Source organism: Malania oleifera, chromosome 12 (genome assembly GCF_029873635.1).
Source record: "Malania oleifera isolate guangnan ecotype guangnan chromosome 12, ASM2987363v1, whole genome shotgun sequence".
NCBI lineage: Eukaryota > Viridiplantae > Streptophyta > Magnoliopsida > Santalales > Ximeniaceae > Malania > Malania oleifera.
Genome location: NC_080428.1, coordinates 19638327 through 19643831, shown reverse-complemented (window position 1 = coordinate 19643831; position 5505 = coordinate 19638327). Strand labels below are relative to the sequence as shown.

At 37.6% G+C, this 5505-nt stretch overlaps 1 non-coding gene across 1 annotated transcript; it reads right to left on the bottom strand.

The window, feature by feature from the left end:
- Nucleotides 1–5124: 5124 nt before the first annotated feature.
- Nucleotides 5125–5232, bottom strand: LOC131145272 (small nucleolar RNA R71). The gene has a single exon (XR_009134057.1). It is a non-coding gene; the product is annotated as a small nucleolar RNA R71 (small nucleolar RNA).
- Nucleotides 5233–5505: the final 273 nt, after the last annotated feature.

Here is a 5505-nt window from a genome sequence, read left to right as displayed (position 1 = left end):
GCAAAAGGGAGTCATCTCTCCATTCAACTCAGGCTTCACTTATCTTAAGGAAGGTAACTATTGTTATGTAGCTTTAACCAATGATGAGGTTATTTCAGTCCCTTCTGTCTTTGTAGATGAATATGAGCATGATTCTTGTGCTGATTTGAATACTGCATCTGATCCTGAATCATATGATAGCACTGATAGTGAAAGCATGCCTACTTATGAGGAATTGCAAATTGAATATCTTAGGACTCATAAGTTACTTGTTAAATGTAATAAGAAATATTCTGCTTTGAAAAACAAGTATGAAGCATGCATGAAAGAATGTGACTCTAAAGTTCTTGCTGAAAGAGAAAATATTTTGAAAATCAATAATCTAGAAAGCAAGAATGAATCATTAGAAAATGAGTTAACTGTTTTGAAATCTAAAATTTCTAATGATGATAGTAAAGATTACTTGATTGTAGACCTTGAAAGTAAAGCAAACAACATATATAAAGAACTCTTGAAACTTTAGAATGTTTGCAAAAATTTGGAAAACTCAAAAATTCAAGATCTAGAGAAGAAAATGGAAGACCAATCTAAGATCATCTATACGTTCACTAGAGGTAAGGAAAACTTTGATAAACTGTTAGGTGCACAAAAGATGACCTTAGATAAAGAAGGTATAGGTTATAATGGGATTGAAAACAAGAAAAGAAAGTATCTATACATAGGGTACTTTGTAAAAGAATCAAAACACTATGCCAGTACCTCCTCTAGTCCATACACTCACACCACATGCATCTTCTGTAAAAAGAAGGGGCACACAAAATTTGATTGCCCATTTAAAAGAAAAGGTGAGAAACCCAAACAAGTATGGAAAGCCAAAGAATCACCAACTCCTAACCCATCAAAAGTAAAAAGAAGAAAAGTGGTATGGGTGGTTAAGAAAGAAAAGGAAGAACTTGCTCAAACAGGAATTACATAATTGCATAGCTCTTCCTTAGTAGTTAGGATTAGCTGTAGGGGGTAGTATTCTCTAAAAGGTTTGGTAGTGACTTGGTGCTAATTAATATGAAATCTTGTATATTCACCATTCAAAAGCACCAAGCATCTTGGAGAATTAAGCCAACATGTAAATTCAAGTACAAAACCAATCTGGTTTAAATGAATATTCTTGTTGGTTTAAATATAAATCATTGGCTGTTTAAATTAAAATCCTCTCCTAAATGGACATGGCACGAGTGCCTTGCAATTTATATTCAAATTGCTTAACCCCTTGCTCAAATATGAAACATCTTACGTTAAGCATACTTAGTCCATTGTTCAGCTTTGAGGTTTGAAATTAAAGTCATAAATCCTGCCCTAATCTTACCTTGAAGTCATTTCATTGTCCCAACTCCTATAGATAATCCATAAGGTCTCTTACTTTAAGAAACAGATCAAATAAGAATAAATAGACCCAGGTCGGGCGATCGAACATATAAGTACATTTGTACTTCGGTCGACCGAACCAGAAGGTTGACCAAGTCGTTGACCACATTTCGAGCGGCTGAATCTTCATGTTCAAATTAGCTCGAGCTGCCAAACCGTCTTCAAGTCCCCGAATATATATTCAAGCTATCGAACTAAGCATTTCGGGCGACCAATTAAGTCAGTTTAAAATATGTTTAGGCGGCCGACCCTCAAAAATACAAAATGGCGCCTAAAATTTAGCTAACCGAACCTTGCTTCGGGTTGCCGAACAGACTCAGTGACCCCTCATAATTAAAGCTATTCGAGCGACCAAACCAAGGATTAGGCACCCGAACCGGACTGATATATATGGTTCTCCGTGAAAAATGGTTCATTTTATCCATACATTTGAGAGCCTCCTTAACTTTTCCTCTCACATCCTTCCCCAGCCTTCTGTTAGATTCATTTCCATGGCCAAAGATAAGAGACGTGTTGCTGTGGGTGTCCCATTGGATCAATGGTTTCCCACACCCGATCGGAGAATAAAATATGAGAGGGTGTTTCGTCTCAAGGATCCCATTCTGGGAAAAATCCTCGATATCAAATTCATGCAAACCCACTTCAACAATGTTCAGACATGTTTTGATTTCAGCCCAAGGGGATGTACCTACTGCTCATCCAGCTCTTCTATGCCAACCTTGCCCAAGATGGCTAGGGCTATTACCCCAGGGTACTGGAGATAGACATCCACTTTGATGATGCATACCTAGCGGAGACTTTTGACATCCAGCGTGGCGACTTCATCTGCCTCGATTCTTCCTCCACCTGGATAGCTGAGCAGGATTTCACTGTGAGTACCTTCGTAAATTTGGTCATGACAAACCCTGTAGCTGACTTGACCTATACCCCCAGTTACAGATCCTTGACTTAGGAGGCAAAGGTGGCACACCACCTGATTTCTTATAACATTTTTCCCAAGTCAAGATCGAGGGATCATGTGTCCTACTTGGACTGCTTTGTCATGTGGTGCCTGATTACGCGTCAAAACTGCGTAATTGGGCACTTTAATCCGGTCTTTATGGCTTATATTTTTAATTAAGTGTCCAAATTTTTCCAATATTTTAATAAAGTGCCGAAATTATCATTCTTGAGTTTTCTTGTGCAATTTACGAGTTTTTGATAATTCTTTTTATCACAGGAAAAGTCCCGGGAACCAAAACTGACACCTGTTCGTATTTCTTGCATAACTTTTTCATTCGAACTCTGATTGAGATGATTCAAATTTATGGAGAAAGAAGAAAGGATTATCTACAACTTTTGTGTTTTTATTTTTGTGAGAAACTAGCTTTAGAAGGGTCAAATATTGCGGTGAACAGAGAGCAAAAAATGTGACCCGGCCAAGCAAGCCGGGTCGAGTCAAGTTGTCGGGTCGGGTTGGCTAAACCGGTTCTAGGGCTTCCCCCAATATCTTTTAAATTCTTCTTATTCTCTCCCTTTTTTCCTAGACAGCTCTATGGGCTGCTCTCCATCTTCCTCTTCTTCTTCTTCATTCTCTTCTTCTTCTCCTACTCAGTTTTCTTCAATTCTTGCCTCTCTTCTCTTCCCTCTATTCTTTTCTATCTTTATCCCTTCTATTTTATTTTTTTTCCCAGCCAACCGGCTGTGAGCTAGCCACCATGACTCCCCTCTGCATCGCCATTTGTTCCAGCCACATAGATCACCCGAGGCTCCACTTTCCAGCAGAAGCTACCTCTTCCAGAAGCCACTGCTGGAGTCCTCTGCCACCAGCTGCTACACCCCAGCTACAGCCGAGTCTCTCCCCTAGGCTCTCTCTTACTCTCACTGCTGCACAGTCGAGGAGTCTCCACGCTCCAGCTCTCCAGCCACAGTTTACAAAAGCCCACGGCCACAGCCATCCACAGCCGAGGAGACCCAATTACCTGCTATTGCTGCTCCACAGCCGGCTGCCACTCCCTCTTCTTTCTTTTCTTTTTCTTTCTTTATTAAGTTGGTTATTATTATTATTATTGTTTTACTGATTGAAGCTAATCGGAAAAAAATTGGATTTTGAGGGATTATTTAATTTGTTTTAGCATTATTATATTTCAATTAATTATTTGAATTCTCAAGTAGTTTAGCAGTGAATTTTATTTGTGGTATTTAATTATTTTAAAGGTCCAGCTTTTATTGTCTGCGTATGTGTTTGATTGAGTTTTTATTGGTGCGTGTTTTAATTTCGTGTTCAAAGTTATTGTCTTTAGTTAGCGTGTGTTTTAATACTTGCTTGATTAGACGTAGGATTTCCATTTTTTTTCTATTGCAAGCATTAGTGGCTAAGTTCGGTAACTCGGGTTGTGGGTTGATGTCGTTTGCGTTTCATGGTTTATTAGTTAACTTATGATATCATTGTTAAACTTTTATTTGGTTAAAACCAAAAATTTAAGGTATCATTGATAAATTGCTAGCTCTTATTTCTTGTTTTGTTGTTGACGTTAGGCATATCAAAACCTTGATTTAATCTGGGATTTTCATCAACTAATTTACACGACATTCGGTTGATGCTTAATGAGAGTTTATATTTTCTTCCGTTTGGATGTGGCAAATTTACTCGAGCTTAGTAATAAAATTTCATCTTATTAATGCCTTGATTGGATTAACAATAAGAGGAGTAAGGCCTAGGGAATTAGTAAACGATAGAAGCAAGCAGACATTGACCCGTAACCCGAGTGTTTGGTAAAATTGTTTCAGTTAATCTGTTTAGTTTTGGTTGCGTTATTAGATTTACATTTTTAGAGAATTGATAAAATTTCAATTTCATTTTGATAGTTTACTCAAGCTTCTCTCACTTTGTTTACTGTTTTCAAAATCGTAAAAGACCAAAAAGATTTTCAAACCCTATTTTTCAGTAACAGGATTTCACTAAATTTGCATAAATACTTTAATACTCAGTGGTCCCTATGGAATACGATTCTGGACTGATCCTTGATACAACTTGACACTTCTGCACTTGGAAGCACAACTCAGAACGAGTCAAGTTTTTGGCGCCGTTGTCGGGGACTAATTTGTGTCATCAAAGTGTTTCTCAGATTTTAGAGAGGTGTTTTAGAGCTGTGAACATCTTCACAGCTTGGGTGATATCTACTTCCTCTCCTTTGACCTGTTTGCTTTTATTGCGTTTATACCGAGCTGTATGAGTAGTTGGGCTAGAGATAACACAATTAGACTAATCAGGACAAACTCATCCATCTCATCAACGAGTGAACCTGTTTCACTTGAATCACTTGAATCACCATCTGACACGCATAGCATCATGGCTGAAAATGAACCTCATGATATGGAGAACCCTAATAGGACACTCAGAGAATATTTGCAACCTATTAGGACCAACACCCCATCCTGCATTATTCTACCTTTGAATGCAAATGCTTTTAATTTTAAACCTGGGATGATTCCATTGTTACCTCATTTTCATGGCATTGAATCTGAAAACCCATATTTGCATATTAAAGAGTTTGAAGAAGCTTGTTCCACATTCATGGATAGAACATGCACTAAGGAGGTAATAAGATTGAAATTGTTCCCATTTTCTTTAAAAGACAAATCAAAAACCTGGTTGAATTCCTTAAGACCAAGATCCATTGGGACTTGGCAAGAAATGCAAATGGAATTTTTAAATAAATTTTTTCCCATGCAAAGAACTAATGCTTTGAAAAGACAAATCATGAATTTTTTCCAAAAGGATGTGGAGACATTTTATCAGTATTGGGAACGTTTCAAAGATCTCTTAAATGCATGTCCTCACCATAGGTATGAAAATTGGAGGGTCATCAGTTTTTACTATGAGGGATTGCAACCAAAGATGAGGCAATTTGTAGAAACAATGTGCAATGGTGAGTTTTTCAATAAAGGGCCTGAAGAAGCTTTTGATTATTTTGATTACTTGGCTGAAAATGCCCAATCTTGGGATGTCTCTGATGTGTATGATAGATCTGAAAAGCAAAAATGCATTGGTGGGGGTGGTAAGTATCAATTGAAAGAAGTTGATGATTTGAATGCTAGGCTTGCATTGATGTCTAAAAGGTT